Genomic DNA, 23,416 nt, shown 5'->3' on the forward strand with positions numbered 1-23,416 from the left:
ATCTCAGTGTCTAGGACACAGAGCACTCAGTGTCTTTGTTAAGCTGAATTATTGCTTCTTCCTTTGTAAGGTCCCACTACGCTCACTCTTTCTTTCTCTTTGCTCTTGGTCCCAGTACCTCCTACCGTGGTACAGCACCCCCACTCCTTTCACCTGAATCTTGCCACAGCCGGTCAGTCTTTCTCCTTGCTGGTCCGTCCAGCAATCCTGCTTCCTCTGGCCTTTTCATCACTGGCACTGTCCAATTAAAAGATTTACAAGAGGCTCCTACTTGTAAAGAATGGCTTTCATACTCTTTAAATTAGCATTCAAAGACTGCCATGGTGGGGCTCCACCCACATTTTCAGCCTTATCTTTCTCTCCTCTAGACCACACACTTTATATTCTGGCCAAACTGGTCTGCATGCCTGGCCTCAAATGTGCCCTGAACTTCCCCTTTCCTTTGCTTTCTGAACTTACTCTTCATACTCACCTATTTCCCTTACTGCGCTGACTCCTTCCTTCCTTACCTTACTCTTATTTCAGAACCAGCTCAAAAGTCACAACTCTCATGAGTCTATCCAAGATTTGTGGACTTCTTACTACTATGAGAGCACTTGCCACATCTCCCTCGTGTCCTAAGTGTCTGTGACTTAGCTTTCTTCCTTAAGGAGTTAAAAATGCTGTCAGAGAAGGGGTATATTTTGTTCAAACTTGCATCTCTGATAATATCAAACATTCAAGCAAATGTTCAATAAATGTTTTCTCAGTGGGATTTAATCTGCCAGCTCAGGAACTACTTCTTTGATTTCAGCCAAGCGCTCTTTTATTCCCTGGCCTCCTTTTGTACTTAGACACAGTAAGACATTATTTAGTCCATTAGTTCTTGCATCATTTCATGTGTATTTGATTGATCTGCCTGGTTAGCCTATTGGTTGACTACAAAGAGAGACATTATTTTTAACATACATGGGACTGGGCATTGGATTATCTGGTCTCAGATGCCAATCTGCCATTCACTAGTTGCATACCCTTGGAAAAGGAACTTAACCTCCTTCAACTTCCATTTTTTCATCTTGTAAAATGTGTTGTTTCTTTGGTGGTTATTAAATAAAATAAGGTAGTTAAAGCACTTAGCACCAAGCCTGGCATATAGTTAATGCTCACTAAATGTCAGCCATTATTAGCGGCAGGACAGCTTCTCTAGGGCATCTAATGCTTAGCATCAGTAAGTAGATGATCATTGAAATGACATTTGACAGTGGGGACAAAGAGCATTGAACCTCTGTACTCTGGCTATTGTACACATCTTATTCTCTAAAGAAGAGGCCGGTTAAGTTAAAGAAATACTCCCCACTTTACCACACTCATTCAGGTGCTCTCTTCCAGTGTCTGAACGAGAACCCAGACCCACAACTGAGTGCCAGTGGGAATTACAAAAAGAATTATGTGATTCCCAGGCCCACTCAGAATGAGGCCGATGCTTAGAATTAGGGCTGCAAGCATTTTTCTCCCTTTAAAACACTGAATATCATGAACGGGTTGAAGGTTTTACAGGAAAAGCCAAATTGTCATGAGGATCTTCGTAGAGCTGTTGTTTTTAAGATTATATTAAGCGTTGGTTTCTAGAAGCTAGTTTTAGCACTATCTAGGCTGAGGCAAAGTGTATTTGTTTAGGATGTTCAACTCCCCCACCCCCAAATTGAACTAATTATGTAACTGACTTCTTTCAAAAATAGTTTCAGTGATAAGACAGCTCACTAGAAGCAAAGTTCAAGGAAAATTGTTTGACTTTCTAATAATTTCTAGTGTAAATCGCTATTCCTTGGGAAAACGTAACAGAATGCAAGCTACGCAAGAATATTGAATTCTGGGGCGCCTGGGTGGCTCAGTTGGTTAAGCGACTGCCTTCGGCTCAGGTCATGATCCTGGAGTCCCGGGATCAAGTCCCACATCGGGCTCCCTGCTCAGCAGGGAGTCTGCTTCTCCCTCTGAACCTCTTCCCTCTCATGCTCTCTATCTCTCATTCTCTCTCTCTCAAATAAATAAATAAAATCTTAAAAAAAAAGAATATTGAATTCTGTCAGTTCACAGTACCTGGCGCAGAGCAGGTAATCATTAAAATTTGTTGAATTAATAAATGGGAATGAAGATCTCAAAGATTAATCAGGTTTGTCAAACACAGTTTAAAAAATAAGGGAAAAAATAATCAGGATGCATATCCTGATACCCATTGCTGCCAATTCTGGACTATCAGTGTAGGGTTGGGGCCAGACATTGAATGACTTGCTCAAGGTCACACACTAAGTTAATAACAAATCTGGAATTAAAACCCAGGCTCCCTGAATCTTAATATAAGCTCCACCATACCACTAGTGCATGAACCAATATACATGAAAAGGCCAAAGGGATTATTTATTTAGTTTATGTAATGTCAAACTTATGACATTTATAGAGCAAAATTATTATAAGTTATAGCACTTGCACTGATCTTCCTGAACTTATGAGACCCCCATTGGCTAGACTTTTCATGTTTCTAATGAGAGAAGAAATGGACCCTTGACTCTCCTCTGTTTCCAATAAATACGGCAGACTCATCCGCGTGTGCCTTAATGAAGGAACAGGCCAGCTGGGCAGCAGCCCCTGATGCTAGGCTAAGACTGCCCAAGTACTGGGGACATTTAGCAGGATGGAGAAAGCTGTACTTGTCAGAACTCCTCTCGCAGAGAGTGGTTTATTTTGGAAGGAACGGTTTGATAAAGCCAATGGAAAGCCCCACCTACCCACCTCACCTCTCCCTTCCCCTTTTCATCAGAGAGCAAACTGAACTCACCATGGATGGTGTTAAACCACCTCTCAATCTAAGGATGGGAGACTTGGTAACTTCTGAGTGGTCATTCCAGCAAGTGGGTGGGTTTGAGGAACAACTCCAGAGCCAAAGCTGAAATGGCTTACGACGGTAGAGGGGAAATTAAGCACAGCCACCAAGGCGCCTCCTTCTGCCCTCCTTTTCATTGCCCATTTTTGTAGATTGGGCTGACAAAATTATAAAGAATCATTCTTTCAAGGGGCACCAAATTATTAATTTTTCCAGGGTACCTTGGCCTGGCTCTGCCATCACAGAGAGTCTGACCAAGCCAATGGCCAATACTTGAGTTCTGTGTAGTTGTGAATCAGAAGAAGAATGGTTTATGTCTTGAGGTCCTTATAGCTATAGATTCTAGGCTAACTGATGGAAAACTCTATCAAAAATTTCTAATAGCTCTCATAAAATATATCAAAAGAAAGAAAAAAATACAGAACCTTCTTTTTGACCAAAACTTTGGTTCTAATGTTTGCTAACAGTCGAGTTGGGCTCTATAAAATTCTTGTAATGGAAAGAATTAACTACCCAGCCCTAGAACAAAAGAACCCAAGATTTGAAATCAGATGTAGTCTAGTGCTGCCACTTAATTAGCCTTGTGATCTTGCATTTAACCTCTGTGATCTGTTATTTAACCTCTCTGAGACTCACTTTCCTCATCTGTATAATGGGGATGACAAACAGTGGTTATAAATTTAAATGAGAGCATGTTTTAATAAACATTGTGGGAGTGCCTGACACACAAGTACTCAATAAGCATTAATGAATTAATTAATAATTAGTGAATTAATAAATATTAGTGAATGTTACTGAACAGTAATCTGTAAAGCTTCAGATGAAACCTTTTATGAGGATGATAAGACATGAGGGACAGCTATTTGGCTTCAAGGGCAGTGTCTCTGTTCAAAATTTATAGTCCATAAATAAATTAAATTTATTCACAAGAAATCCTCCCCCACCCCGGGAAAAAAGAAACAAAAAGAGCTAATGGAAATATATTCAAGGATTCTTAACAATGTCAAATGTAGTATGGAACACATATCATGTAAGAACCATATTAAATTTGTGAAGTGAAATCTCACAAAAATCCCACTGGGAATCTCCCTCGATGAATAACAACTTTTCATTAACTATTAAACTTCTCTGGGACCCCACTGACATCTTCTAAGAAAATATGTATTCCTTGAAAACACACAAAGATGTGCTTATATAATGCCAAATTTGTTTTTTTTTAAGATTTTATTTATTTATTTGAGAGAGAGAGAATGAGAGATAGAGAGCACGAGAGGGAAGAGGGTCAGAGGGAGAAGCAGACTCCCCGCTGAGCAGGGAGCCCGATGTGGGACTCGATCCTGGGACTCCAGGATCGTGACCTGAGCCGAAGGCAGTCGCTTCACCAACTGAGCCACCCAGGCACCCTATAATGCCAAATTTGTATATACACGTATACCCAGGCAGACACACAGAAATGTATGTAATTCCATGTTGCGTTGATACATTAATTTTTGGTAAAAAAAAACCTTTTAAATGTCTGGTACAGTATGTGTAACAGTAACTATGTTCAGACTGCTTAGAAATACAGAAGCAAAAGGAACAGTTGGAAGATAACCAGAATAATCCAGTTAACTGACATACCTATTGTGGAAACAAAAAATACATATATCCTCCAAGAGGAAGTGGCCATCTTTATCTTTTGAACTGACATTGTTCTCTGTTCAGCTACACAGGGCATTTGCTTCTTTGTGCAGTTGTTAGAAAATAGACTATGCGTGATGAACTAGAAAGAACTTTGGATTAGGACTTAAAAAAAACAGCCATGTGACCTTGGTTAGGGTAGTCAAGTTAACTTTTCTCTAATCTCAGTTTTCTCATCTGTAAAATGGCTCTAAAAATTCCACCCAGCTTCTTTCATAATGATAGAGTCAACTCCCTCATTGCACACATGAGAAAAGTGAGTACTGAAGCGACTCTCTTAAGGTCACATAGCGACTCCGTGACAGAATCAGGACTAGAAATAAAAGCCTTTTGAAGACTTGGACCTTCTACAGTAACAAAGCTGCCATTGAAGCAATGGATAGGAGAGTGCTTTGAAAAGTGTGACATAAGGGTTTCCTTCATAGAAGTATCATGGAGTACTTAAGTCACAATCAAGATCATCATGTGGCAATTAATTAAGAAATGCCTTTTGAGACTGTACCTGGGCATTCGGTAACAGCTATCTTTCTTTTAAAATCAAATACAATCTTTTCATTTCTCAACCAAGACACAAGAAGTAAACAATTAACTGAATTAATTCAGACACTGAAGTGGATTTTCAAGGACTTGACTTGCCCAAGCTAGTTTTCTACAAAGCCTAAATTAATCAGATAATTGCTAATTCTCCCTTTTGTTTTGTGCTGAGGAGAGTCTGTAGCTGTTAAAATGAACCTAGTAGCAGAATAAACAATCATTTACAATTTTTATAAGTCCCAAATCTAAACTAAATGATCCAATTCCTAAGCATGTTATTTCTTCAGGCATTTTCTCCACTCATTACTTTAAAAGCTTAATTTTCTTTATTGGAATGTGAACATTAATACTGCTTTTGTGATTTAAAGAGGATTTTTTTAAGCCAACAAATGAAAGAATCAACCTAAACTGATACCCCAGGATATTTTAAATGTGCTTTGTTACATTGTCAGTAGAACAAAAAATTAAAAGCCTCTCCTGGCATGACAAAAACAACAGTTAAATCTTTTAGATTAAATTATTAGGGACACATTTCTAAAATAGAGTCAGCTTAGAACGGTTTTAAATAATCTCCACTTAACAGCTATCAAAATTTTAAAATTAAGCAAACAGTGCTAATTACCCTCCTTCTAATATCTGGAAGAAAGTTTAGAAAGTAATTAAATTAATTGGCTCTGAAAAATTAATTACATTCGAAATGAGGCTCATTAGACCTTTCCTGTTTCATCAGAATTCCAGACTAAAGGATAACTAGTCTTATCACTTATAATTTCTTTGTGGTTCAGTTAGCATAAAATAGACCATTGTGATGGTAATTATCCTACCCAAATAAACTTAAGACTAGAACATTACAGTGAACTAATGTGAACACGGAGCTCTTACTTTTGCACTGTATTAAATTCTTGCATCTCACGGTAAAGATTTCTGTGTGAGAGAGAGGGAGTGTGTGTGTGTGTGTGTGTGTGTGTGTGTGTGATCACCGAATTGACTAAAAAAACCAACAGTGAACTTTCAAATTCCCCACCCTGATATATATTTTGGTTTTGCCAAGTTGAATATAAACTAAAGTGAAAATGTGATAAAAACTCTATGTAGCATAGTAACTGTTGATTACTCAGATAGTTTTCATAAACAGTTGGCAAATTCTAACTTACATCAGCTGTCACTATAAATTTAATGTTAATTTAGGAATACTAACGTCAGGAATGTTTCTGTAAATAAGGCTTGTCCCATTTCCAAAGGTTACAGAAAATCACTAGAGAATTTTTGCTAACCAAACTTGGCACAACTTTACCGTCCCTGTTTTAAAATTCTTCAGTTTTACACATAAAGGGCTTTAATCATACTTGAATGCTTTTTCAGTGATTTCCCTTGAGGATGAAAACTGCATAAGGAAATGTATTTGATAGGTTTACATCTTGGAGGTGAGAGAATAAATAAACTAAAGGAACAGTATTCCAGCGATGCACTACACTCTTTTATATAAGAAAACAAGGAAAGCATTGGCAGCCAGTAAAGTCCCACTGCCTGTTTACTAAATAAAGTAACCTGTAAATACTTAGAGCAATTATAGCTTACAGATCTCAGGCTCTGAAGGCGGGTTGTACGCTAAAGTTAGCACTCCACTTTCTCCTGTTTGAACAACTCATTTCCAACTAAAATTTGCATGACAGATTGCAAACCCTTTTATATGAACTATTCAAATGGCATTGAGAATCATATTTCCTCTGACACATTCATGTAACATAATGTAGCTGTCGAGTAGAGAAATGCCTGCTTTTAATTGATTAAAGCCATCTTTTTCTTAGAACACGCAGGAAAAGTGAAGTGAAAGCTACACAAAACATAAAACGCTGTACCTGCAATGTGCTGAACTCTTTCCAGTACTCACCCTTCTCGGCAACTTAGTTTCTCCTTGGCAGCGCTTCTATGCCAAATGCTTCTACCTTCCCAAAAATGTATGTCAGCACAAGCCCAGACGAAACTTCAAATCCAGGAAAATAAAATTAACCATGCAGATCAAAGGCAGAGGAGCAGGGAGATGAAATGCCCGTAATCTGATCGGTGATCAGTTGCAGAACATCAAAGGCAGAGCTAAGTTTACATATATGCATGGATATCAAGAAAGTTCCCTTTCAGCAGGTAGTCACCCTCCCGCCTCCTAGTCCACAAATTCTTTTGTTTAACACGGATCACGTTGTTTTCCTCTTTTTTTTTTTTTTTTCTTTCTCTTCCCCTTTGCAACCGGGCAATACCGGTGGCTCTCCCAAGCTTGGGCTGAGTGGCTGGATCTGTAGCGTGCTCCGTTCCCAAGCTGTGTTGTGGATTGTGTGTTGGAAGCTTTGCCTGGTGCCCGCGGGTTCTGCTTTATCCCTTTCATCTCACTGAACTGCAGATCCCATGACATCATTCAGCGCCGTGGGACTGGTAGGAGAGCTATAATTCAGCCTGTGGGGGAGTAGAGCTCCAGAGAAGCCAGAGTCGGCCTGATTTCTAATCACGTTAGGCTATTGTGCCTCACGCAGTACAGTTTCTGTTATCTGTTTCCCAGTTGGAAAGGACAGGGATTGCTTGACTGTGGTGAGATCTCTGATCCATCTGGGTTCCAAATGACAGCATCAAATTGCCTCTTCGTTGATAAGAATCACAATTTTTCACAAATACTGGGTGTCAAATATTCAGAGTAGTTAAATATCGCTATAAGACCTTTCCAGAAAACACCCAGGGGCTCTGACACACAGAGAGGGTAATATTTGGAAAATGTGTCTTTGTTTTAAATGTGACACATCTTTATGGATTTTAAGTAAGCTGTCTTTTCCTTGAAACTTACATTATTAGAAGTTGACTGTCAGTTAAACAGCAGTGTTTCAATTAAGGTAATTATTCAGCGGATAACCAACAATTAATCAGTGGCTGATATCTGCCACCCTTTCACTTAAGCCTTTGGGCAGACGCTTACTTTTATTCTTGGTGTTCATCAGGGATTCTGAAAATTAGATTTTAAAACAATGTGTAGTTCTTAGATAGGTATAATTCAGTAACACCTGTTGAACATTTTTAAATTCATAGAAGAAAAGAATTAGGTAGAGGAAGGCACTTTGCTAGCCCCAAAGCTATGTGTGCCTTTAGTACTATTTCTCCTAAATCCGTAGTTTGCTCTCTTAACTCATAAAACATCACCCCATTAGTCCAGTTCTCCATAATTTAAAAATCAAGCCTGTTGCACAGCATTTAGAATTTTCCTACTTGGTCCTTTGCATTGGCAGATTCAATACAATAAGATTATTTTATTTTTAGTACTTACCAAAATAGAAGATAATCAGAAATTTCACCTTCATTACAACCCAGGATTTAGTGCATTTCTGAATCCCAGGCCACTCTTTCATGACATGAAGGGAAATTTTCTATTTTATAATGGAAATTTGCCAACTTTTGGAAGGGCAGTTAAAAACATTTGCAAAACTGAGAAGACAGTAGAATTTCATCTTTCTTTATATAACTTCCCTCCCTAATTAGTTTTGTCTAATTTTTCCCAAAAGTGTTTATAATGTGCTCTCTGAATCTCGAACAAATTTTAATAGCAAAATACTGGCTTGAATAGTTAATGAGCTCAGTATATATAACGTGTAAATAGTCACGTTTATTTCTCAACATCTCATAATTTTTCTACCTCATCCATCATTTCTCAAAGAGGCACAGAGCTCAGATAGTGTTTGAAGTGCACGTGTGATTCTTTATGGCTTTTGGAAAGTAGAGCAGGAAAAATCCTGTGATACCTGGACTCCACATAATGTTTCCAGAGCTCCTTTGAATACAATGAAAATATTTAAATGTACAAAAATATTTCTAAGGAGGCATGTGCCCATTTCTTCCTGGAGGTCGTCCAGCCCTGCGACCACCATGAAATCCATATTCCATCACACTCACTCAGGAATAGGGTCTCCTGATATGCTGACGGATAAAGGCACAACAACTCAGTGCTCGGTAAGGTTCTTTGCACCAGACCAAGTAGTCCTAGTGTCTTGATAGAGTTCAACACCAACAGAAATAGGTGAGGGACTGAATTAGGATTCTTGCAGCTTCACTGGAAACTTACAGGAGGTGTTTGAAAGCAGGGACTCACATAAAAATCAGTCAAGTGATCTTTGATTTATACAAATCTCACCAAGGAAGATGTGTTGTTCAAAATTTGTCTAGAAATGCAATATCATCTCCAATGGAAGAGTTTATTCACCAAGTCACTGAAAATTACTATGAATTGAGCCTCTTGTGGCCAAAACCCTCCCCCTCACCCCACGTGTGAGATGAAAAGGGGAATGAGCTTAGGCCCCCATCTGTCCCCAGGAGCAGAGTGTGGTTAAGGCCCTTCTAGAATGAGGAGTGACCTCTTGACCCAGGGCTCATTAGTGCTGTGCTTCAGCCCACGGAGCTGCCTTCATTGTGGAGATGTGACCTGGACCATTGTTATTGCTGAAGGGCACCATGAAGGGGAGCTACTGCAAAGCTTTTCTCTTTCCCTCCAAGAGACTTAGATTAGTGAAATGAAGTCCGATGCCATGGTGATGAGAAATATGTCACTACACTCTACTTAATTATCTGTTTCAATAACACCAGGTTACAACATCTTATCGATGACTCCTTGTGCCACATCACTTACAAATGGCTAATTTTACTCTCTTTGCCAAATTGCGTTTTAGCCACTGAGCTGTGTAATGGCGCTGGGACAGCAATCTGATCCCCATTGAGGAGCTTGATGCCACATTTCATTGCACTTAACCTCAGGAGGTTTCCATTTGTCATACCAAAGAATGGCGGGGCTTCCTGAGATTCTTGAGGGGCGCCTCATGTACCCTGCCATTGCCACTGAGTGCTATCCTCTTTCCAACAGCTTCAACATGCTTCCTTTGTTTCTCTACCGTGACGGGCGAATTGCAGCCATCCCTACAGTTGTGAAATATGGGTTCAGGTAACACAAATTTTTTCCCATTAAGTTTCAAAGTTCTTGGAGTTACCTGGAACTCTTTTCTAATGCCCTCTTTTCTCAACTTTTTGTTTAGATACATCCTGGCTTATATTGGCTAACATAGCTGTATGTACATAAACGGGGAGGAGTAACTTTAGAACTTGTTCCATTTACATAGTCTTGATGCCTGTGTGAAGTAGCTCAGTGCTATGGGAAGAGCATGGGCACTGGAGTCAGAAGGGTCTGGGTTTAATCTCTTTTTTTTTTCTGTAACTTAATAACAGCTTGAACAATTTGGGCAAGATACAAAGCTTCATTTTCCTGTACTGCAAGAAGATGACAGCATCTATATTCTCAGTGTTGTTGAGACGAGATTATGCAAAGCAGGTCAAGCAATTCCACTGGAGTATGTACCTAGAGGAAATGAAATCTAAGAATGAACAGCTCCATGCTTCCGTGTTCACTGCAGCATTATTCACTTTAGCCAAGATAGGGAAATAAGCTAAATGTCTATCCACAGGTAAGTGGATAAAGAAAATGTGGTATGTATATAGTGTGGAATATATATCTATATATCTATATATCTATATATATATCCACAAAATGGAGTATTATTCAGCCTTAAAAAAGAAGGAAACACTAACATTTTTGACAGTGTGGATGAACCTGGAGGATATACTATAAGTGAAGTAAGCCATACACAGAAAGACAGATATTGCATGATCTCACTTATACATGGAATCTTAAAACAAAACAAAGACAAAAACAAAAAGCCCCACTGAACTCATAGTAACAGAGAGTAGAATGGTGGTTACCAGAGGCTGGGGTGTGGCGGGAAAAGGGGAGATTGAAATAAAGAATAGTGGTTACCAGGGGCTTGGGGGAGGGAGTCATTAGAAGTTATTGTTTAACGGGGACAAATATTCAGCACCGCAAGATGAAAAGAGATCTGGAGATGAATGGTGGGGCTGCTCGCCCAAAAGTATAAATGTATCTAGTACTACTGAAGTGCATACTTAAAAATGGTTAAGATAGTAAATTTAATGTCATGTGTATTCTACCAAATTTTTAAGATGGAGAAAAATTGAGAATCAAGCAGAAAAAACTCTCAACAGAAAAGCCAAGTTTCATTTTCTCTCTCGGTGAGAATTAAAGAACAATAATGAAACACCAACACTTATTGGGAGATCCAACTCAAATTTGAGTTGGGCTCAATATTCCAAAGGAGCAGGGCAAAACATCACACAGGTACTGGGTCCAGTTAATCTGAGTCCGAGGTAACCCAGATGTCCTCAAGTATTCAGAGGCTGGGAAACATGCTTATATTATCTGGTTACGCTCTGCATGACCTTAAAAAGAAATGCTTCAAGCCTATAATGGGTTGAACTGTAGCCCCCAAATTCATATGTTGGAATCCTAACCCTCAGTACCTCAGAATGTGACCTCACTTGGAGGTAGGGTCTTTATAGAGGTAATCAACTTAAAATGAGATCATTAGTGTGGGCTGTGATCCAGTATGACTGGTTTCTTCATAAAAGGCTGCAATTTAGTCACAGAGACACACAGATGGAAGATGAAGTGAATAGACCCAGAGAGATGATCATCTACAAGCTAAGGAGAGAGGCCTGGAACAGATTCTCCCTCACAGCCTTCAGAAGGGACCAACCCTGCCAACATCTTGATTTCAGACTTCTTGCCTCCAAAGCTGTGACAGTCAATTTCCGTTGTTTAAGCTCCCTAGTCTATAATAGGTACTTTGTTACAGTAGCCCTAGGAAACTAATACAGAGCCCACCCAAAATTTCAAAAGGCTTATATTCACATCAGAAAGCCTCCAAACCCGCTTCCTAAAAATCCCTCTCAGCTCTTGTGGACACCCCCTTTCTGGCTGGACTGCTTCCTCCCCTGTGGGAAAAAAGTTTCTCTCTTCTCCAAAATGTCAGTTCGGGGGTACTATTGAGTGAAGCCGAAGATTGCTGAAAGTAATTAAAGAGAGGAATTAAAGCACACATTTTGGCTATTACATATAAAGCTGTTCTGAGCATTTGTACACAAGTCTTTGAGTAGATATATATTTTTATTTCTTTTAGGGAAATACCTAAAAGTAGAAATTCTGGGTTATATGGCATGTATTTAACATTAAAGAAACTGCCAAATTGTTTTCCCAAATGGATGTATCATTTTATATTCCCGTCAGCAATGTATGAGATTCCCATTTTCTCTACATCCTTGACTACACTTGATATTGTCAGTCTTTATAATTTTAGCCATTCAAATGGAGTCCAGTGGTGCCTCATGAGGGTGTTAATTTGCAATTTGCTGATGCCAGCACTTAACTTTTTTATATTTATAGACTTCATTTTATGGAATAGTTTTAGACTGACAGAAAAATTAAATAGTACAGAGATTTCCCATTTAACCCCTATGCTTCCTACACAGTTTCCACTATTATTCACATCTTGCATTAGTATGGCATATTTGTAATTAATGAATCCATTAATTGATCCATTATCATTATCCGAAGTCCTCAGTTTACACTAAAGTACATTCTTTGTGTTGTGCTGTTCTATAGATTTTAACGAATGCATAGTGTCATGTATATATCAGTACAGTATCATACAGGATAGTTTCACTGCCCTAAAAAGCCTCTGTGCTCCGCCTGTTCATCCCTCCTGCCCTGAACTCTTGGCAACCACCGATCTATTTAATGTCTCCATAGTTTTTCCTTTCCCAGACTGTCATTAATAGAAATCATATAGTATGTAGCCTTTCATATTGGCTTCTTTCACTTGGTAATATGCATTTAAAGTTCCTCCCTATTGCTCATTTCTTTTCATTGCTGAATAATATTCCATTGTATGGATGTGCCATAGTTTATCTATTTACATATGGAAGAATACCTTGGTATCTTCTAAGTTTTGGCAATTGTGAAAAACGTTGCTATACATCTTTGTGCAAGTATTTGTGTGGATGTAAGTTTTCAACTCACTTGGATAAATAAGTGCCTAGGAGTGTGGCTGCTGCATCATTTTACAATCTTACCGACAATGAGTAAGAGTTTAAGTTGCTATGCATCCTTGTCAAGGTATTGTGTTTTTCTGGATTTTAGCCATTGTGTGTAGCAATATCTTATTGTTCTAGTTTGCAATACCTAATGACATATGACGTTAAATATCTTTTCATATGTTTGCTTCCTATCTGTATATCTTCTCTGGTGAGGTGCCTCTTCACATCTGTTATACATTTTAAACTGGGGAGTATTTTTTCGTATTGTTGAGTTTTTTTTTTTAAAGATTTTATTTATTTATGAGAGAGAGAGAGAAGCAGAGGGAGAAGCAGGCTCCCCGCTGAGCAGGGAGCCCGATGCGGGACTCGATCCCAGGACCCTGGGATCATGACCCAAGCCGAAGGCAGACGCTCAACCATCTGAGCCACCCAGGCGCCCCTTATTGTTGAGTTTTAAGAGTTCTTTGTATACTTTGAGTACAAATCCTATATCAGATATGTGCTTTGTGAATACTGTCTCCCAGTCTGTGGCTTACCTTTTTATTCTCTTAACAATATTTTCGCAGAGCAGACATTTTTAGTTTAAATAAAGTTCACATTATCAAATTTTTCTTTAATGAATTGTGCTTTTAGTATTGTATCCAAAACTCATCACCAAACCCAAGGTCACTTCTTATCTTGCCTTCTGGAAATTTTGTAGTTTTGTGTTTTACATTTAGGTCTGTGACCCATTTTGAGTTCATTTCTGTGAAAGGTGTAAAGTCTGTGTCTGGATTCATGGTTTTGCACATGAATGTTCAGTTGTTCTAGCACCATTTGTTGGAAATTCCTTTCTCCACTGAATTATCTTTGTTCCTTTGTCAAAGATCAACTGACTATATATGTGTAGGTTTATTTCTGGGCTCTTTTGTCTGTTCCATTGACCTATTCATCTTGTTTTTTCTTAATATTGCATTGTCTTGATTATTGTAGCTTTATAGGATATATTAAGGTCAGATAATAACAGTCCTTTGACTTTGTTGTTCTTCAGTATCATGTTGGCAATTCTCAGTCTTTTGCCTTTCCATATGAACTTTAGAATCGGTTTGCTGATATTCCCAAAATAACTTGGTGGAATTTTAATTGAGATTGCATTGAATCTACAGATCATAGTGGGAAAAACTGATATCTTAGCAATAGCGAGTCTTCTTATCAAAGAACATGGAAGAGCTCTCCACTTATTTAGATCTTCTTTGGTTTCTTTCATCAGAATTTTGTAGTTTTCATCATACAGATCTTATATACTTTAAGATTTATACCTAAATATTTTAGAGTTTTCTGGGGGAGGGGTGTAGGTGTTAATATAAATGATATTGCATTTATAATTTCAAATTTCAGTTGTCAATGCTCATATATAGGAAAGCAATTGAACTTTGTATATTAACCCTATATCCTGCAACCTTGCTGTTATCACTTATTAGTTTTAGAATTTTTTTGGTCAGTTCCTTGGGGATCTGTGAGCAAAGAAAATTTAATTTCTTTCTTCTCAATCTGTTTATTATTTGTAAAAGTATATCGCAAATGCTAGGGCAACCACTAAGAACAAATCTAAATCCACTTTTATATACTACTATAATGTTTCATGGGTAGTAAAAGGCACCTTATAACTGAGCATTCCCAATTCCTCTTTCCCATCTCTTATAACATTGTCATTCATTTCATTTATCCATAGGCCACAATCACCCAACACGTTGTTGCTATTATTGCTCAGAACAGTTATTTATTAGATCGATGAAAAAGAAAAGATTTTATTATACCTTCATTTATTCACTCTTCCTTTCTGTAGATCTAAGTTTTTGACCTATGTAATTTTTCTTTTCTGTGAAGAGCTTCTTTTAACATTTCGTGTAAGGCAACAAATTCCTTGAGTTGTTTTTTGTTTTTTGTTTTTGTTTTTTTTTTGGTCTGAGAGCATTTATTTCTTCTTCAAAAATTGATTTCTTATATCCCTTTGAAGGATAATTTTGCCAGATACAGAATTCTAGGTTGGTGAGGGTTTTTATTTCTTTCCACGTTTTGAATATTTCATTCCACTCTCTTTTTGTTTTCATGCTTTCTTATGAGAAGTCTGATATAATTCTTATCCTTACTTTTAAATAGGTAAAATGCTTTTATTATTTATGTATGTATGTACTTATTTATTTACCTTCAGACTTCTTTTGAGATTTTCTCTTTGCCTTTGCTTTTCTATAGTTTAAATATGATGTGCCTCCCTGTAGAATTTTGAATGTTTATCCTGGTTGGTGTTCTCTAAGTCTCCTGGGTCTATAGTTTGGTGTTTGTCATTAATTTCGGAAAATTCTCAGCTATTATTATTTTAAATAGTTCTTGCATTCTTTCTTTCTTCTTCTACTGTCATTCCCATTACTTGTATGTTGCACCTTTAGTAATTGTCCCACAAATTTTTTAAAATTCTCTTTTCCACTTTGTATTTTAGCTTGGGAAGTTTCTATTGATATTTTTTCCAAATTCACGATTCATTACCTCACTGTGTCTAGTCTACCAGAGGGACCATCAAAGGCATTCTTCATTTATGTTACAATGTTTTTGATTTCCAGCATTTCTTTTTTATTCTTTCTTAGAATTTGCTTTTCTCTGCTTACATTACCCATCTGTTCTTGCATGTAGTCTACTTTTTTTCATCAGACTCCTTAATATGTTAATCATAGTTCCTTTAAATTCTCTGTGTGATCATTGTAAAATTTGTATCACATATGAATCTGGTTATGATGCTTGCTTTGTCTCTTCAGACTGGGTTGTGTCTTGCCTTTTAGCATGCCTGTCATTTTTTGTTGAGACCTGAACGTGACATAAGAGATAATAAGCTACTTTTTGTATAAGGTTAATCTCTTATGTGCGGTTAGAGTTATGTAAAGCTGGCTTGGGTATAGGCTGGGTTTATCTTTTGCTGTAGCTGTAGGTGCCAGACGTTTTGGTTTCCTCTAGTTTCCTTGTTTTGTTTTTCTCCCCCGTTTCTTTCCCTAAGGTCCCTAAGAATTTCTTCTTAAATAGAGTCTTTGCCTTGTAGTTCTCTCAATGTAATCCATTATCATTTTACTAAAGCCCTTTTGATGTGGTGGCAAAGTGTTGGGGAGGAAAAGCTTTCTATGCTTCTATGATTAACTCTCAGTTTTTCAGTGGGCTTGAGTCCCTGAGTTATGAACTACAGAAATATTTCTTAGCCTTTAAAAAAAATTATTTTATATAAGGCAGGGGTTGGAGCTGACTTGTTGCTCTTCCCCCACATCAGATAAGCCTCTGGTAAAGTAGTTTCCTCTGGAGGGCAGGCTTTTGTTGTGGAGAATGTTCTGCGCATTTTGTAAATGGTTAATTTCCCCCTCCCCCTGACCAAAACACAAGGGTTTTTTCTCTGATCATCACTGTAAGAACATGATGGAGTTTCTGGAGGTAATATTTAAGAAAGCGTGGTGGCTCCACAAAGATTGGGCTACCCTCCCCGCCCAGAATTTCTTAAAAGTCTACACTCAGTTTCCAAGAATTTGTCAAAATTACTATTTAAGTGTTCCTGATAGTAACTGGCTCCTGTGGCTTCTGCTTCTGGTAAGCAGATCTCTGTTTTATTTCTCTATATTTCCCCATCTCTCCAGATTTGTCCTGTGACCTCAGTTCCCCGATGGATCTAGAAAAGTCACTGATTTTCAATTTTTTCTTGTTATAAGGATAGGAGTCATGATTTCTAATCTCTTTACATGTAGGAGCTAAAATCAGAAGTCCTTTGAATTCTATAATGTTTAATAGTAATCATTATTATCTAAATATTCTGGGTCCCTGGCTGATTCATTCGGTAGAGCATGTGGCTCTTGATCTTGGGGTCATAAGTTCAAGCCCCACAATAGGTGTAGAGCTTACTTAAAAAAAAGTCCATAATTTTGGTTTTGAGTTTTTTCTTTGAACCCATTGGTGGTTTAAAAAAGAATTTCATCATTTCCAAGTAGTTAATACTTATTTTGATTCTCTTTATGTTGAAAATGTATGATTAGATACTATGAATTATGTTGTTTCCATTTTTATTAGTTTCTTATGATTTTCTTTGTGACCTTAATCATTGTGCCATGGGTCTAATTAAAGAGGTGCATTCTATTATCAGAGCAATGAAGTTAATTTCATTTATATTAGTACTTAATTTTCATAGTCTTACATTTGTTTTACATTGGGTGCTGTAGCATTGTTGGTTTTAATTCTTAAATGTCCCACATATATAATTGGAAATTAGAAATATTTATCCGTAACTACAAGACAACAGAAGAGCTAGTGATTTAAATAATCTGTCAAATTCAAGATGCTCCATGGGCTCCCTGCTCAGCAGGGAGTCTGCTTCTCCCTCTGACCCTCTCCCTTCTCATGCTCTCTCTCTCTATCTCATTCTCTCTCTCAAATAAATAAATAAATAATCTTAAAAAAAAAAAATTCAAGATGCTCCAAAGTAGCGACCCAGCAACAGTGAATCTGATAAAACTATCTATAATGCAGTGGTTCTGATTCTGATAAATCAACAAATAAATTCAGCAGATACATACAGACACACACACCGTCAGTGATCAAAAGGGTACTTTATTCACAATGAAGTTGCCTCAGATCACCCAACTGCAGCCTTGCTACCTTCTGTTCTTCAATTTAAGAGATTGAGTGTTTAAGAGATTATAAATAATATCATTCTTATCCACCATTCTTATCCTCCATATACTTCTGTGAGCTCAGGCTAGCTTTTAGATCAGCTATCAAACCTGATTTTAAATTAATTAAATGATTTCCATTTCATTTTCTGTCTGTTCAGAATTTATGCTCATTAATACACCAGACTAATTATGAGTCTTGGTACCCAGGATTTTGACAATACTAACAAAAATGCAAATGGAATGGTGAGAAAATGGGGAAAGACACCCTAAGAAATTTCTTCAGAATAACACCACAGAAGAGAGAGAGAGAGGGACAGAGGGGGATATTTTGGCTTCATCAGAAAGTACAATGTTAGATAAACACAGGCTTGCCCTAAGGTGAACTTTAAGAAATGCTGATCTAAAGTCAAAATATTTAATGATGCAACCATTTGTGAAATTATAAGAGCATCTACCACACAATTGGGGGCATAAAACACACAGAGCAGTTATAATTCTTTTTTTTTTTAGATTTATTTATTTATTTATTTGAGAGAATGAGATAGAGAGAACATGAGAGGGGGAGGGTCAGAGGGAGAAACAGACTCCCTGCCGAGCAGGGAGCCCGATGCGGGACTCGATCCGGGGACTCCAGGATCATGACCTGAGCCGAAGGCAGTCGCTCAACCAACTGAGCCACCTAGGCGCCCAGCAGTTATAATTCTTGATAAAATCAGAAAAAGACAAAATTTGGGCGGAAAAAGTAGAATAGAGTTGTCCTGCTAAATAGAATTGCAAAGCAAAGTGGTAGAGTTGATGGTGACTCATTCACTTTCAGACAGTAGAAATATGTTAAGAGCATGTTTGGGAACATAGTTTGTACTACATTTGTAAAACAAAATTTCTAAGTCCAGATTATTTTTTTCTGATATGTTCAGTAGAAAATCAAGGAGAGTTTAATTGTATGAGAGATTCTATTCAGCATAGCATGCCCAGGCTAATATAAGATTACCTTTGAAAAACTTTTTATTTGGGGATAATTTTAGATTCACAGAATTGCAAAAGTTGTACAGAGAGTTCCCATTTATCCCAAAGCCAGCTTCTTCATCTCAAAATTAGTATATTAATCTTGATACAATCCTATCAACTAAACAACAGAATTTATTCAAGACATCTGCTCTATAGCATACAGGTTTCTGATCAATGTAGAGTCATGTATCCAGCACCTCAGCTCCATATAGAATAGTTTTATCACCTCTAAATATCCTTGTATTGTTCCTTTATATTCTACTCTTCCCCTGTACTCACCAACCCCTGGAAACCACTAATGTTTTCCCCTCACTTTTTTTTTTTTTTTGCCTTTGTATAGTATCACATAAATGGAATTATGCAAATGCTATCTTGGGCGTGTGGTCTGTTTCACCTAGCAAAATGCATTTAAAATGTATTTATGTTGTCGTGTGGATCAACAATTGTTCCTTTTTATTGCTGAATAGTATTCCACTAAATAGATATATCGCAGCTTGATTATCCACTCACAAGTTGAAGGACATCTAGGTTATTTCAAATTTTGGTAATTGTGAATGAAGCTGCTAAATATAAACATGTGTAAGTTCTTGTCCGAACAAAAATTTTCATTTCTCTTGAGTAAATAGTTAGGTGTGGGATTTCTGAGTCATGTGACAGGCATGTTTAGTTTTACAAGAAATTTCCAAGCAGTTGTCTGAAATGCTTGTACCATTTTGTATTCCTTCCAATAATGCATTAGAGTTCTAGTTGGTCCATGCTCTCACTTGCATTTGGGATTGCCATTTACACATTTTAGCTATTCTAATAGTATGAAGTAGTATCTTGTGGTTTTAACTTGCAATTCCTTAATGGCTAATGATGCTGAGAATCTTTTCATATGTTTATTTGCTACTCATATGTATACATTTTTTGGTGAAGTGTCTGTTCAGATCTTTTGCCATTTTTAAAACTGGTATTTTTTAATTTTCTTTTTTAAGGTTAAACATTTTTTTTGCAGACTATGTATTTTATTTTATTTTATTTTATTATTTATTTTTCTATTGAAGTACAGCTGATACACAATGCTGCATCAGTTTCAGGTGAACTCCCTAGTGATTCATTGAGTCTATATGTTGTGCTAGGCTCAGCACGTGTGTAGCTCCCATCTGTCACCACATGGTAGTGTTACAATAACAGTGATAATATTCCCTATGCTGTACCTTTCATCCTCGTGACTTATTCATTCCATATCATCTTTTGTTTTCTTATTGTTGAGTTTTTAGAGTTCTTGGTCAGAAATATTATTTGAAGATATTTTCACCCAGTCTGTGGCTTATCATTTCATTCTTTTATCAGTGCCTTTTCCAGAGGAAACATTTTAAATTTAAAAAGGACCAATGCAGTGATTTTTTAAAATGGAGCATACTTTTGATGTCCTATTTTAAAACTCTTTGACCAACCTAAGGCCACAAAGATTGTCTCTTATTTTTTTTCTAGTATTTTATAGTTCTACACTTTACATTTAAATCTGTGACCAGTTTGGAGTTAAATATCATATAAGGTATAAGGTATAGATTGAAGTTAAATTTTTTTTTTGCTTATGACCATCAGTTATTTCAGCACAATATGTTGAAGACTATCTTTTCTGCATTGAATTGCCTTTGTAACTTTGTAAACAAAACCAAACCAACAAAACAAAAATCCCCACCAATAAAACAGTTGATTATATTTTGTGTGAATCTATTTCTGGGCTCTATTCTCTTCTGTTGATCCATGTCTCTATTATTTTGCCAATACCACACTGTATTGATTATTGTAGATTTATAATGTCTTGAAATCAGATAGTGTAAATCCGCCAATTTTTTTTCTTTCCGGAATTGTTTTGACCATTCTAGTTCTTTTGACTTTTCATACAAATTTTAGAATAAGCTTACTGAAGTCTATTTTAGAAAGCTCCTTGGGATTTTATTTGATATTGTGTTGAATTTGTGGGTCTTATTTGAGAGAACTGACATTGTAGGGATAAAACTTGTGAATCCATGAATGTGATCTCTCTCAGTTTTCTTTGATCAGTGTTTTATATCTATTGCTATAAATATTCTTCACATATTTTGCTAAACTTACACCTAGGTATTTAATTTTTTGGTGTTGTAAATTATGTTGATTTCTTAACATTGAATTTCAATTTTTCATTACTAATCTAGAGAAATACAATTGATTTTTGCATATGGGCCTTTTATCCCATTACCATGCTGGATTAACTTACTGGTTCTAGAATTTTTAAAAATCCTTTTGGGATGTTCTACACAAATAATCCTATCTGCAAATTGAGATTGTTTTATTATTTCTCCAATCTGTTTGCCTTCTATTTTTTTCTTGCCTTATTGCATTAACTAGGACTTCCATTAGGCTTTGAATCCAAGTAAATAGAGAAGACACCCTTGCCTTTGTCCTGATCTCAAAGAAAAAGCATAGAGTTTTCACGACTGGGTATAATGGTAGCTATAGGGTTTTTTTTTTTTTTTGTAGATGATCTTTATCAAATAGAGGAAAGCCCTCTCTAATCCTAATTTTCTGAGAGTTTTTATTGTAAAAGGATGGTGATTTGTAGGATATGCTTTTTCTGCACCTATTGATGTGATTATATGGTTTTCCTCAGTTTGTTTATATAGTGAATTATACTGATTGATTTTTGAATGTTGGGTTAGTCTTGCATTCTTGAGATTTGGTTATGATACATGAACTTTTAAAAATATTTCTGGGTTCAATTTGTTGAATTTTTGCATGTATGTTCATGATGGATAGTGATCTCTAGTTTTCTTTTCTTGTAATGTCTTTGTTTGGTTTGGGTATAGGGTAATGCTGGCCTCATAAAATGAGCTGGGAATGAGTTACTTCATCTCTTCTTTTCTAGGAGAGTTTGTGTAAAACTGTTATTATTTCTTCCTTAGATATAAAACTACCTTTCTATAAAGCATATGCCATGGCACTATTGCTATCTATAATTTGTAGAAAATGACTACATTATGGAACTTTTCTGACATTATTCAAGGTCAAAACCTATGGATTGTATGAATCTCAAAGTTTAGGTTTTTTTTAATCTTTCAGTTTCATAGATTATTGAAAGCAAGTAAGAGATACATATTCATCGGAAGTAAATGTAAAGAGTTTGGAAAAGGAAACTGTTCTTGTCAAAGTTCTACCTTTTAATGTCCTAGTTAGAACCATACAACTTAGGTGAATGGTCTCTTGCATGAGGTTGCCTTGGCTTGAAGTCCAGTACTTCGACGTAAATTTCTGAGGGTGAATAAGTCACTTTAAACTTCAGATCCCTTATCTCTAAAATGAGGAAAATAAGAGTGCCTACTCCTTAGTTCTTGTCAACATTAAAATAGTCCCGGCATGTGCTAAGTGTGGAACACATGTTAGCTCTCAACTATTTAAAGCATTGCTTAGAAAAAAAAGACATGTTATTTCTGACTGTAACAGGTGAGAAAAAGTTGTTTCTCTTTGGAAGAGAAAGGCATTCTGTATTTCCCTTTTAAAAAGCATTTCTCATTTTGAAGCCAAAAGATATTTTGCATTTTGGCAAGAAATATGTTTTATAGTATTTGAAAGTGGACAACTTTGATTTTTAGAAATTGCTACTGTGACATCTCAGTATTACACAACCACAAAGTTCAGTGTATTTATAAAGGGGGGTATTTCATTCCTGTTCACGTTAGAATTCACGGTTAAGAATGCACCATTCTTTAGATGAATGTATAAGATTATAAATAAGATTCTCTCAAAACAATAAATGAAGTGTGTATAAACTTCAGTGATTGGTAGGACTTTCATATACAGGTACAGTGAGACAGTGAGTGAGTCTTCCACCACCCCAAGGATAGAGTGTCCCAAAACAGAGAAAGATATTTGGTCCTTCACAAGTGCACAAGTGGAGGGTATGGTGGAGAGTGGGAGTCTCCATGGAGACAGGGAGGAATAATTGGGAACACAATAGAGGTGGTCTCTGTGTATCAGGGGTTGGGGAGGGGGCAGTATTTTGTGATTCTGCTCCCCTGGTGTGGGCTTCCTAAAGAGAGGGGCAGAAACCTCTGGGAAAGGAACAAGAATTCTTGTGCTAAAATTAAAGGTGTCGTCTTGCGGGAATGCACAAGATATGGGTGAATAGTGAAGACCTTGGCCAATAAAAGGTGGAGGTATCCAACCGGTAAAAAGTCAGGAGAGTGACCAGAAGTGAGGTACTCTGGGACGGCATGCCCATGGGACCTGGCAGGAAAGGCTTTATAATCAGAGGCAACAAATTGTCCAACCCTCTCTCCACTGTCTCGATGACGATCTGACAGCTGGTTTGGGGTTTGAGAGGTTGGGAACATGGTAGAACTCTGTTTTCATATGCATTCTGCAGAGTTGATAACAACAGTTCCTGGTTAACTATCTCCTTTCAGGCTGGCACTCTCCTAGATTCATACCAAATCTCCTAGTTCAAAGGTCAGGAGACTAGGGTGAGAAGAGCGATGTCACTTTCCAAGATCCCATGCCTAAAATCAACCTCAAGAGTGTATGACTCTAAACTGTGCTCTTTTACAAGATCACACTATTTCCCTATTGTTTTCTGTTAATTAAATATCTTTCTAAAATGCTGTTTTTGTTTTCACACGTAGGGAGCCCTGCCAACTTAAGTGTTAATAGCCTCTGCAAAAATCTAGGC

The sequence above is a fragment of the Zalophus californianus genome, chromosome 3 (genome assembly GCF_009762305.2).
Source record: "Zalophus californianus isolate mZalCal1 chromosome 3, mZalCal1.pri.v2, whole genome shotgun sequence".
NCBI classification, from domain to species: Eukaryota; Metazoa; Chordata; class Mammalia; order Carnivora; family Otariidae; genus Zalophus; species Zalophus californianus.